Source organism: Arachis hypogaea, chromosome 2 (assembly GCF_003086295.3).
Source record: "Arachis hypogaea cultivar Tifrunner chromosome 2, arahy.Tifrunner.gnm2.J5K5, whole genome shotgun sequence".
NCBI classification, from domain to species: domain Eukaryota; kingdom Viridiplantae; phylum Streptophyta; class Magnoliopsida; order Fabales; family Fabaceae; genus Arachis; species Arachis hypogaea.
The window spans coordinates 41149296-41162269 of NC_092037.1; the positions used below are offsets into that span (position 1 = coordinate 41149296).

At 39.0% G+C, this 12974-nt stretch overlaps 1 non-coding gene across 1 annotated transcript; it reads left to right on the forward strand.

Moving 5' to 3' along the window:
- The first annotated feature begins 10854 nt into the window (after positions 1-10854).
- Positions 10855-10958, forward strand: LOC112766353 (small nucleolar RNA R71). Its single transcript, XR_003184269.1, has one exon. It is a non-coding gene; the product is annotated as a small nucleolar RNA R71 (small nucleolar RNA).
- Positions 10959-12974: the final 2016 nt, after the last annotated feature.

The window sequence follows — 12974 nt, forward strand, 5'->3', positions numbered from 1 at the left end:
TCATTGGGGAACTCATTGGAGGCCAGTGGACGTCCATTGAGGTCCTCCTCAGTGGCGTTCACTACCTCTTCTTCCTCCCAAAATTCGGCCATATTGATGGCTTTGCACTCTCCTTTTGGATTTTCTTCTGTATTGCTTGGAAGAGTACTAGGAGGGAGTTCAGTAATTTTCTTGCTCAGCTGACCCACTTGTGCCTCCAAATTTCTAATGGAGGACCTTGTTTCAGTCATGAAACTTTGAGTGGTTTTGGTTAGATCAGAGACCATGGTTGCTAAGTCAGAGTTATTCTGCTTAGAACTCTCTGTCTGTTGCTGAGAAGATGATGGAAAAGGCTTGCTATTGCTAAACCTGTTTCTTCCACCATTATTATTGTTGAAACCTTGTTGAGGTCTCTGTTGATCCTTCCATGAGAAATTTGGATGATTTCTCCATGAAGGATTATAGGTGTTTCCATAGGGTTCTCCCATGTAATTCACCTCTTCCATTGAAGGGTTCTCAGGATCATAAGCTTCTTCTTCAGATGAAGCTTCCTTAGTACTGCTTGGTGCATGTTGCATTCCAGACAGACTTTGAGAAATCATATTGACTTGTTGAGTCAATATTTTGTTCTGAGCCAATATGGCGTTCAGAGTGTCAATCTCAAGAACTCCTTTCTTCTGACTAGTCCCATTGTTCACAGGATTCCTTTCAGAAGTGTACATGAATTGGTTATTTGCAACCATTTCAATCAGCTCTTGAGCTTCTATAGGCATCTTCTTCAGATGAAGAGATCCTCCAGCAGAGCTATCCAAAGACATTTTGGATAGTTCAGACAGACCATCATAGAAAATACCTATGATGCTCCATTCAGAAAGCATATCAGATGGACACTTTCTGATTAATTGTTTGTATCTTTCGCAAGCTTCATAGAGGGATTCTCCTTCCTTCTGTCTGAAGGTTTGGACTTCCACTCTAAGCTTACTCAATTTTTGAGGTGGAAAGAACTTTGCCAAGAAGGCATTGACTAGCTTTTCCCAAGAGTCCAGGCTTTCTTTAGGTTGAGAGTCCAACCATGTTCTAGCTCTGTCTCTTACAGCAAAAGGGAATAGCATAAGTCTGTAGACCTCAGGGTCAACCCCATTAGTCTTGACAGTGTCACAGATTTGCAAGAATTCAGCTAAAAACTGATGAGGATCTTCCAATGGAAGTCCATAGAACTTGCAATTCTGTTGCATTAGAGAAACTAATTGAGGCTTAAGCTCAAAGTTGTTTGCTAAAATGGCAGGGATAGAGATGCTTCTCCCATAGAAGTCGGGAGTAGGTGCAGTAAAGTCACCCAGCACCTTCCTTGCATTGTTGGCATTGTTGTTTTCGGCTGCCATGAGTTCTTCTTCTTTGAAGAATTCGGTTAGGTCCTCTACAGAGAGTTGTGCCTTAGCTTCTCTTATCTTTCACTTCAAGGTCCTTTCAGGTTCAGGATCAGCCTCAGCAAGAATGCTTTTGTCTTTGCTCCTGCTCATAAGAAAGAGAAGAAAACAATAAAATATGGAATCCTCTATGTCTCAGTATAGAGATTCCTTGAGGTGTCAGAGGAAAAGAAAAATGGAAGGCAGAAGTAGAAAATTCGAACTTATCAAAGAGGATGGAGTTCGAATTTTGCATCAAGGAATAGTGTTAGTCCATAAATAGAAGGATGTGAGAAGAAGAGAAGTAATTTTCGAAAATTAAGTAAGAAATTTTGAAAACATTTTGAAGAACACTAATTGATTTTCGAAAATAAGAGTGGGAAAGAAGTAAAGTGATTTTTGAAAAAGATTTTGAAATTAGAAATTAAAAAGATATGATTGAAAACTATTTTGAAAAAGATGTGGTTAAGAAGATATGATTGGTTTTAAAAAGATGTGATTGAGAAGATATGATTTGAAAAACATTTTAAAAAGATGTGATTTTGAAAATTAATAACTTGCCTAACAAGAAAAGATATGATTCAAACATTAAACCTTTCTCAACAGATAAGGCAACATACTTGAAATGTTGAATCAAATCATTAATTGATAGCAAGTATCTTTGAAAAAGGAAAGAAATTGATTTTGAAAAAGATTTGATTGAAAATATTTGATTTGAAAAAGATTTGATTTTGAAAAGCTTTGAAAACTTGAAAAAATTTGATTTTGAAAACAAAATCTTCCCTCTTGTGCCATCCTGGCGTTAAACGCCCAGAATGGTGCACATTCTGGCGTTTAACGCCCAAAATACTACCTTTTTGGGCGTTAAACACCCTACCAGGTACCCTGGCTGGCATTTAAACGCCAGTCTGTCCTTTTTCACTGGGCATTTTGAATGCCCAGCTTTTTCTGTATAATTCCTCTGCAGTATGTTCTGAATCTTCAATTCTCTGTATTATTGACTTGAAAAGACACAAATTAAAAATATTTTTGGATTTTTAATAATGAAGAATAATCAAAATGCAACTAAAATCAAATAAGAATGAGAATGCATATGAGACACATAAACACTCAAGTCAAGAGAATTCAAAGATCAGAGCAAGAAAATCATCAAGAATTACTTGAAGATCTTTAAGACACATGAATGAATGCATGCAATTGACACCAAACTTAAAATGAGACTAGTGTCTCAATAGGAAAAATATTTTTGGTTTTTTTTTATTTTGTAATTTTTTTTTGGATTTTTCGAAAATAAAGTGGAAAAAGGTATCAAAATTCTTAATGAGAATTCCAGGAATCATGCAATGTTTAGTCTAAGACTCCGGTCCAGGAATTAGACATGGCTTCACAGCCAGCCAAGCTTTCAAAGAAAGCTTCGGTCCAAAACACTAGACATGGCCAATGGCCAGCCAAGCCTTAGCAGATCACTGCTCCAATAGCAAGATTGATAGAAATCAACAAGCTCTTGTGATGATAAGTTGAAACCTCAGTCCAATGAAATTAGACATGGCTTCACAGCCAGCCAGACTTCAACAGATCATCATGAAACACTAGAATTCATCTTCAAGAACTCTAAAAAAAATACCTAATCTAAGCAACAAGATGAACCGTCAGTTGTCCAAACTCAACAATCCCCGGCAACGGCGCCAAAAACTTGGTAGCGCGAAATTGTGATCAATACTTTTCACAACTCAATTAATCCCCGGTGATGAAACCAAAAACTTGGTGTTCAATACCATGGCATAAACACAACTTCGCACAACTAACCAGCAAGTGTACTGGGTCGTCCAAGTAATAAACCTTACGCGAGTAAGGGTCGATCCCACAGAGATTGTTGGTATGAAGCAAGCTATGGTCACCTTGTAAATCTTAGTCAGGCAAACTCAGATGGATATGGTGATATACGAATAAAACATAAAGATAAAGATAGAGATACTTATGCAATTCATTGATAGGAATTTCAGATAAGCGTATGAAGATGCTTGTCCCTTCCGTCTCTCTGCTTTCCTACTGTCTTCATCCAATCCTTCTTACTCCTTTCCATGGCAAGCTTAAGCAAGGGTTTCACTGTTGTCAGTGGCTACCTCCCATCCTCTCAGTGGAAATGTTCAACGCACCCTGTCACGGCACGGCTATCCATCTGTCGGTTCTCGATCAGGCCGGAATAGAATCCAGTGATTCTTTTGCGTCTGTCACTAACGCCCCGCCTTCAGGAGTTTGAAGCACGTCACAGTCATTCAATCATTGAATCCTACTCAGAATACCACAGACAAGGTTAGACCTTCCGGATTCTCTTGAATGTCGCCATCAGTTCTAGCCTATACCACGAAGACTCTGATCTCACGGAATGGCTGGCTCGTTTGTCAGGCGAGCACTCGGTTGTTAGGCGATCAACCATGCATCGTGTATCAGGAATCCAAGAGATATTCACCCAATCGAAGGTAGAACGGAGGTGGTTGTCAGTCACACGTTCATAGGTGAGAATGATGATGAGTGTCACGGATCATCACATTCATCAAGTTGAAGAACAAGTGATATCTTAGAACAAGAACAAGCGGAATTGAATAGAAGAACAATAGTAATTGCATTAATACTCGAGGTACAGCAGAGCTCCACACCTTAATCTATGGTGTGTAGAAACTCCACCGTTGAAAATACATAAGAACAAGGTCTAGGCATGGCCGAATGGCCAGCCTCCCAATGAGGGTTCAATCATCAAAACTTGATCAAAAGATCCAAAGATTGAAAGATCTCCTAAATACAATAGTCAAAGGTCCTACTTATAGAAAACCAGTAGCCTAGGGTGTACAGAGATGAGTAAATGACATAAAAATCCACTTCCGGGCCCACTTGGTGTGTGCTTGGGCTGAGCATTGAAGCATTTTCATGTAGAGACTCTTCTTGGAGTTAAACGCCAGCTTTGGTGCCAGTTTGGGCGTTTAACTCCCATTTTGGTGCCAGTTCCGGCGTTTAACGCTGGAAATTCTGAGGGTGACTTTGAACGCCGGTTTGGGCCATCCAATCTTGGGCAAAGTATGGACTATCATATATTGCTGGAAAGCCCAGGATGTCTACCTTCCAACGCCGTTAAGAGCGCGCCAATTGGGATTCTGTAGCTCCAGAAAATCCACTTCGAGTGCAGGGAGGTCAGAATCCAACAGCATCTGCAGTCCTTTTTAGTCTCTGAATCAGATTTTTGCTCAGGTCCCTCAATTTCAGCCAGAAAATACCTGAAATCACAGAAAAACACACAAACTCATAGTAAAGTCCAGAAAAGTGAATTTTAACTAAAAACGAATAAAAATATACTAAAAACTAACTAGATCATACTAAAAACATACTAAAAACAATGCCAAAAAGCGTACAAATTATCCGCTCATCAGTCTCCCTTGAGCTTAGCATGAGGACATGCTATTGTTTAAGTGTGGGGAGGTTGATAAACCACTATTTTATGGTTTATCTTATGCTCAATTGAGTGGTTTTTATCAACTCTTTACTCACTTATTCATACAATTCGCATGTTTTACATTTTCCTTCCTGATTTTGTGCTATGATTGAAAACATGCTTCTTTGATCTTATATTTGCTTATTATTAATCCTCTCTTATTACCATTAGATGCCTTGATATGTGTGTTAAGTGTTTTCAGATATTATAGGGCAGGAATGGCTTGGAGGATGGAAAGGAAGCATGCAAAAGTGGAAGGAATACAAGAAGTTGAAGAAGTTGTTAAGCTGTCCAGCCTGACCTCTTCACACTCAAATGGCTATAACTTTAGCTACAAGGGTCCAAATGACGCGGTTCTAGTTGCGTTATAAATCTAACATCCGGGGCTTCGATTTGATATATAATTTGCCATAGTTGCCTTGAAGTTAGGCGACACAAACGCGTGAATGACGTTCCCGTATCGCATATGCAAACTACAATCCGCGCGGACGAGTGGATGACGCCTCCGCGTCACTTGGCCGCGACCTGTACGGACTAGAAAGCGCTGGAAGTGACTTCTGGGCTGTTTCTGACCCAGTTTTCGGCCCAGAGAATACAGATTAGAGGCTATAAAGTGGGGGAATGCATCCATTCATGATCATGCTCTCATAATTCATAATTTTAGGATTAGATGTAGTTTTTAGAGAGAGAGGTTCTCTCCTCTCTCTTAGGATTAGGATTAGGATTAGGATTTCAACTTCTTCATTACAGGTTCAATATTTTTTTACTATTTAATTTCTCTTCTATTTTTTTTTACTCTGAAGCTTTTATTTGTGTTTGGTTTATGTTGCCCAATTGGCTTATGGATATTGTCCGTGTTAGAATTGACATTTTCATTCAATATAATTTGAGGTATTCCAGATATTTATGATTTCAGTTTAGCTTTCTATATTTTTGGCTTTGGTTGATTAATTGGTAACTCTTGAGTTATCAAACTCATTGTTGACTGAAAATTGGAATTCTTCAAGAATTAATTCGAGATCCAATAACTCTAATTCGATTTATTCCTGTTCTAAGATATTCGTTGCACTTCAACTTGATGAATGTGATGATTCGTGACACTCATCATCATTCTCACCTATGAACGCGCGTGACTGACAACCACTTCCGCTTTACATTAGACCGGGCGCATATCTCTTGGATTCCTTAATCAGAATCTTCGTGGTATAAGCTAGAATTGATGGCGGCATTCATGGAAATCCGGAAAGTCTACTCGGAATACCACAGACAAGGTTAGACTTTCCAGATTCCCATGAATGCCGCCATCAATTCTAGCTTATACCACAAAGATTCTGATTAAGGAATCCAAGAGATATGCTCCCGGCCTAAGGTAGAACGGATGTGGTTGTCAATCACGCGTGTTCATAGGTGAGAATGATGATGAGTGTCACGGATCATCACATTCATCAAGTTGAAGTGCAACGAATATCTTAGAATAGGAATAAATGAAATTTAAAGGAAAAGAGAAGTAATTGCATTAAAACTTGAGGTACAGCAGAGCTCCACACCCTTAATCTATGGTGTGTAGAAACTCCACCGTTGAAAATACATAAGTGAAAGGTCCAGGCATGGCCGAATGGCCAGCCCCCAAACGTGATCAAAAGACTTAAAAGTCAAAAGATGTCTAATACAATAGAAAACTATCCTATTTATACTAGACTAGCTACTAGGGTTTACAAGAGTAAGTAATTGATGCATAAATTCACTTCCAGGGCCCACTTGGTGTATGTTTGGGCTGAGCTTGATCTATCCACGAGTTGAGGCTTCTCTTGGAGTTGAACGCCAAGTTGTAACGTGTTTTGGGCGTTCAACTCCGGTTCGTGACGTGTTTCTGGCGTTTGACTCCAGACAGCAACATGGAACTAGCATTGAGCGCCAGTTTACGTCATCTAATCACGAATAAAGTATGGACTATTATATATTGCTGGAAAGCTCTGGATGGCTACTTTCCAACGCCGTTGAGAGCGCACCATTTGAAGTTCTGTAGCTCCAGAAAATCCATTTCGAGTGCAAGGAGGTCAGATTCCAACAGCATCAGCAGTCCTTTGTCAGCCTCCTATCAGAGTTTTGCTCAGGTCCCTTAATTTCAGCCAGAAAATACCTGAAATCACAGAAAAACACACAAACTCATAGTAAAGTCCAAAAATGTGAATTTAGCATAAAAACTAATGAAAACATCCCTAAAAGTAACTAGATTATATTAAAAACTACCTAAAAACAATGCCAAAAAGCGTATAAATTATCCGCTCATCACAACACCAAACTTAAATTGTTGCTTGTCCCCAAGCAACTGAAAATCGATTAGGATAAAAAGAAGAGAATATACTATAAATTCTAAAATATCAATGAATACTAATTCTAATTAGATGAGAGGGACTTGTAGCTTTTTGCTTCTGAACAGTTTTGGCATCTCACTTTTTCCTTTGAAGTTTAGAATGATTGGCTTCTCTAGGAACTTTAGAATTTCGGATAGTGTTATTGACTTTCCTAGTTAAGTATGTTGATTCTTGAACACAGCTACTTTTATGAGTCTTGGCCGTGGCCCTAAGCATTTTCTTTTCCAGTATTACCACCGGATACATAAATGCCACAGACACATGACTGGGTGAACCTTTTCAGATTATGACTCAGCTTTGCTAGAGTCCCCAGTTAGAGGTGTCCAGAGCTCTTAAGCACACTCTTTTTGCTTTGGATCACGACTTTAACCACTCAGTCTCAAGCTTTTCAGTTGGGCCTTCATGACACAAGCACATGGTTAGGGACAGCTTGATTTAGCCGCTTAGGCCTGGATTTTATTTTCTTGGGCCCTCCTATCCATTGATGCTCAAAGCCTTGGATCCTTTTTACCCTTGCCTTTTGGTTTTAAGGGCTATTGGCTTTTTCTGCTTGCTTTTTCTTTTTCTTTCTATTTTTTTTTTGCCATTTTTTTTCAGGCTTTTGCTTTTTCACTGCTTTTTCTTGCTTCAAGAATAAATTTTATGATTTTTTAGATCATCAATAACATTTCTCTTTGTTCATCATTCTTTCAAGAGCCACAATTTTAACATTCATAAACAACAAGATCAAAAATATGCATTGTTCAATCATTTATTCAGAAAACAAAAAGTATTGTCACCACATCAATATAATTAAACTAAATTCAAGGATAAATTCGAAAATTCATGTACTTCTTGTTCTTTTGAATTAGAAACATTTTTCATTTAAGAGAGGTGAAGGATTCATGGAATTATTCATAACTTTAAGACATAGTTACTACATACTAATGATCATGAAGTAGAGACACAAAACATAAATAGACATGAAGCATAAAAATCGAAAAACAGAGAAATAAGAACAAGGAATGAGTCCACCTTAGTGGCGTCATCTTCTTGAAGGACCAATGATGTCCTTAAGATCTTCTATATCCCTTCCTTGCCTTTTTGCTCCTCCCTCATTGCTCTTTGATCTTCTCTTATTTCATGGAGAATGATGGAGTGCTCTTGATGTTTCACCCTTAATTGATTCACATTGTAACTCAAATCTTCTAAGGAAGTGTTGAGTTGTTCCCAATAGTTGTTGGGAGGAAAGTGCATCCCTTGAGGTATCTCCGGGATTTCTTGGTGATGAGCTTCCTCATACGTCCCTTGGGCTCCATGAGTGGGCTCTCTTGTTTGCTCCATCCTTTTCTTAGTGATGGGCTTATCTTCCTCAATAAGGATGTCTCCTTCTAATAACTCCAGCTGAGTAACATAGATGGCAAATAAGATGAGGAAAAGCTAGCCTTGCCAAAGTAGAGGACTTATCGGCTATTTTGTAGAATTCATGGGAGATGACTTCATGAACTTCTACTTCCTCTCCAATCATGATACTATGAATCATGATGGCCCGATCCACAGTGACTTTAGATCGGTTGCTAGTGGGGATGATGGAGCGTTGAATGAACTCTAACCACCTTCTAGCCACAGGCTTGAGGTCCAGTCTTCTTAGTTGAACTGGCTTGCCTTTGGAGTCTCTTTTCCATTGAGCTCATTCCACATATATGTCCATAAGAACTTGGTCCAACCTTTGATTAAAGTTGACCCTTCTAGTGTTGGGGCATTCATCTCCTTGCATCATGGGCAAGTGGAATGCCAATCTCACATTTTCCGGACTAAAATCTAAGTATTTCCCCCGAACCATTGTAAGATAGTTCTTTGGATTCGGCTTCATACTTTGATCATGGTTCCTAGTGATCCATGCATTGGCATAGAACTCTTGAACCATTAAGATTCTGACTTGTTGAATGGGGTTGGGTAGAACTTCCTAACCTCTTCTTTGGATCTCATGTCGGATCTCCGGATACTCATTTTTCTTGAGCTTGAAAGGGACCTCAGGGATCACCTTCTTCTTGGCCACAACATCATAGAAGTAGTCTTGATGGGCTTTGGAGATGAATCTTTCCATCTCCCATGACTCGGAGGTGGAAGCTTTTGTCTTCCCTTTCCCTTTTCTAGAGGATTCTCCGGCCTTGGATGCCATCAATGGTTATGGAAAAACAAAAAGCTTATGCTTTTACGACACTAAACTTAAAATATTGCTCGCCCTCGAGCAAGAGAAGAAAGAAGAGAAGAAGAAGAAAAAGAAAAGATGGAGGAGAAGGGAGGTGTAGGTTTCGGCCAAGGTATAGAAGAGGGGTTGTGTTGTGTGAAAATGAAGTAGAATGGAGGGGTATATATAGGGATGGGGGAGAGGGTAGGTTCGGCCATTTAGGGTGGGTTTGGGTGGGAAAGATTTTTTAATTTTGAAGGTAAGTGGGGTTTATGGGGAAGAGTGGATGGATGTGAGTGGTGAAGGGGGTAATTGGGAAGAGAGATTGAGGTGATTGATGAAGGGTTTTGGGGAAGAGTGTTTATTGGAAAGAGAGAATGAATGTTAAGAAGAGGGGAGAATATGTTAGGTGGGGATCCTGTGGGGTCCACAGATCCTGAGGTGTCAAGGATTTACATCCCTACACCAATTAGGCATGTAAAATGCCTTAGCATACCATTCTGGCGTTTAAACGCTGAAATGGTGCACGTTCTGGGCGTTCAACGCCCATGTGTAGCATGTTTCTGGCGCTGAACGCCAGTAACAAGCATGGTATGTGCATTTATTAACTCAACAATTTATCTGTTTGTATCGTCCTCGGCAACGGCGCCAAAAACTTGGTGCACGAAATTTTAATCCCAATATCAAAATCAAGATTTCTTATGATCTTGTACCACTAACAAGCAAGTGCACTGGGTCGTCCGAGTAATACCTTACGTGAGTAAGGGTCGATCCCACGGAGATTATTGGTTTGAAGCAAGCTATGTTTATTTTATTATTCTTAGTCAGGATATCAATTGAAACTATCAGTTTGAATTATTAGAAAAATAAAAGAGCGTGAAATAATTACTTGTTGTGCAGTAATGGAGAATATGTTGGGGTTTTGGAGATGCTTTGTCCTCTGAATTCCTGCAATGTAATATTCAACTCAATAACATAATGCAAGGTTCCTTCCATGAGAAATTTGGATGATTTCTCCATGTTGAATTATAGGTGTTCCCATAAGGTTCACCCATGTAATTAACCTCTGCCAATGCAGGATTCTCAGGATCATATACTTCTTCAGAAGCTGCCTCTTTAGTACTGTTGGATGCATTTTTCCATCCATTCAGACTTTGAGAGATCATGTTGACTTATTGAGTCAACACTTTGTTCTGAGCCAATATGGCATTCAGAGCATCAATTTCAAGAACTCCCTTCCTCTGAGGCGTCCCACTATTCACGAAATTCCTCTAAGAAGTGTACATGAATTGGTTATTTGCAACCATGTCAATAAGTTCTTGAGCTTCTGCAGGCATTTTCTTTAGGTGAATGGATCCACCTGCAGAATGGTCCAATGACATCTTGAAAAACTCAGATAGACCATAATAGAATATATCTAATATGGTCCATTCTGAAAACATGTCAGAAGGACACTTTTTGGTCATCTGCTTGTATCTTTCCCAAGCTTCATAGAGGGATTCACCATCTTTTTGCTTAAAGGTCTGAACATCCATTCTAAGCTTGCTCAGCTTTTGAGGAGGAAAGAATTTGTCCAAGAAGGCCGTGACCAGCTTATCCCAGGAGTCCAGGCTATCTTTAGGTTGTGAGTCCAACCATGTCCTAGCTCTGTCTCTTACAGCAAAAGAGAAAAGCATGAGCCTGTATACTTCAGGATCTACTCCATTCGTCTTAACAGTCTCACAAATCTGTAAGAACTCAGTTAAAAACTGGTAAGGATCTTCAAATGGAAGTCCATAAAACTTGCAGTTCTGTTGCATTAGAGCAACTAATTGAGGTTTCAGCTAAAAATTGTTTGCTCCAATGGCCGGAATGGAGAAACGTGCAGTTCATAGTGATAGAATGAAAAGAAAAAAATTTCAATAGAAATAAATACAAATCAATAAATTAACACACTGTTGCAACTCCCCGGCAACGGCGCCAAAAATTGATGATGCGGAATTTGGTGAATTAAAAATTATGAAAATGTGTACGTTGCAAGTATAGTTCTTAACTCACCGGAAATCCACTCATCAATTTAGAAACATGTCACAGAAATTTAAATTTTAAATACTGGGAGTATGAATCCCAGGTCGTCTCCCAACGAGTTGCAGAAAGGTGTGCTGTTTTATTAATCAGATGTTTTCAAAAAGGTTTGAGTTGAATGACAGGAAATTAAATTGATGAATTTGAACAATGTAAATAAAAGCCTTAACTGGGAGTTGATTAGCTGGAGTCCCTATTATAGTTGGAATGCTCTCAAGATTAATTGATAATTAAAAGTTATTCTGTTTGGTTATCCTTTACTAGGTAAAGGAAAGTCAAACAAGTTGGAATGCTACGTCTGTTCACAAGTTGTAACCCACTTAATTAAAACGGATTGATGTTAGTGACTAGAAGGCAATCCAACAGTAAACCCAATTACAATCTTTCTCTTAAGCCTTCCAACTCAATTGGTTCTTTTCAATCAACTTCCTATCAAGTTAGGGAACTACTCAATCATTGTAAATAATAAATCCATAACATATGAAAGGGAATTAAAAGAAGACATGATTATTGGAAAGAAAAATGGATTAAAATGAAAGAAATAATTCTTGTATTAAATAATCATAAAAGTATTCCAATGACAAAATTGAACAAGGCAAGGAACATGGAAGAAATAAACCAAGTTAAGAGAACGAACTAGAATGACAAAGTCTTGATGAGGAAATAACTCTTCTCAATATCCCAATGCCAAAGTAGTAGAAAAATAATATCCTAAAAGTATAAATTGTGTAGAGAGAAAACCTAGAGGAGGAGTAAAACTAGATCTGAAAAACTTAAAATTGTGTAGAATGACTGTTCCTTTTCATTTCTGCGTGTTCTCTGGATCTAGTCTGCTGTTCTGGGCCGAGAACTGGGTCAAAACAGGGCCCAAAATCGCCCCCAGCAAAATCTGCAGATTGTCCAGATCACGCATGTCACGCGGTCGCGTCGTCCATGCGAACGCGTCATTCGCGTTTTTCCGTGCCAAGCGTTCGTGTCGTCCACGCCTCCGCGTCACTTGTGCTTTTTCTTTCCGCGTGGTCGCGTGAGCCATGCGGCTGCGTCACTGTGATTTCTCTTCTTCCGCGCGAACGCATGAGCCATGCGGCCGCATCACTTTCCACTGGTTGTCTCCTCAATTTCTTGTGTTCCTTCCATTTTTGCTAGCTTCCCTATCAATCTCCAACTCATCCATGCCCTATAAAGCCTGAAACACTTAACACATAGATCACGGCATCGAATGGGATAAAGGAGAACTAAAATGCATAATAAAAAAGTCTTTAGGAAGCAGTTTTCAATCATGTAATAAATCCAGGAAGGAAATATAAATGCATGCTAAATTAATGAATAAGTGGGTAAGGATCATGATAAAACCACATAATTATACACAATATAAACCATAAAATAGTGGTTTATCAACCTCCCCACACTTAAATATTAGCATGTCCTCATGCTTAATTGAAGGAGATAAGATAAATAAGTATGAACATGTAGAAACTCATGCAATGCAATGCAAC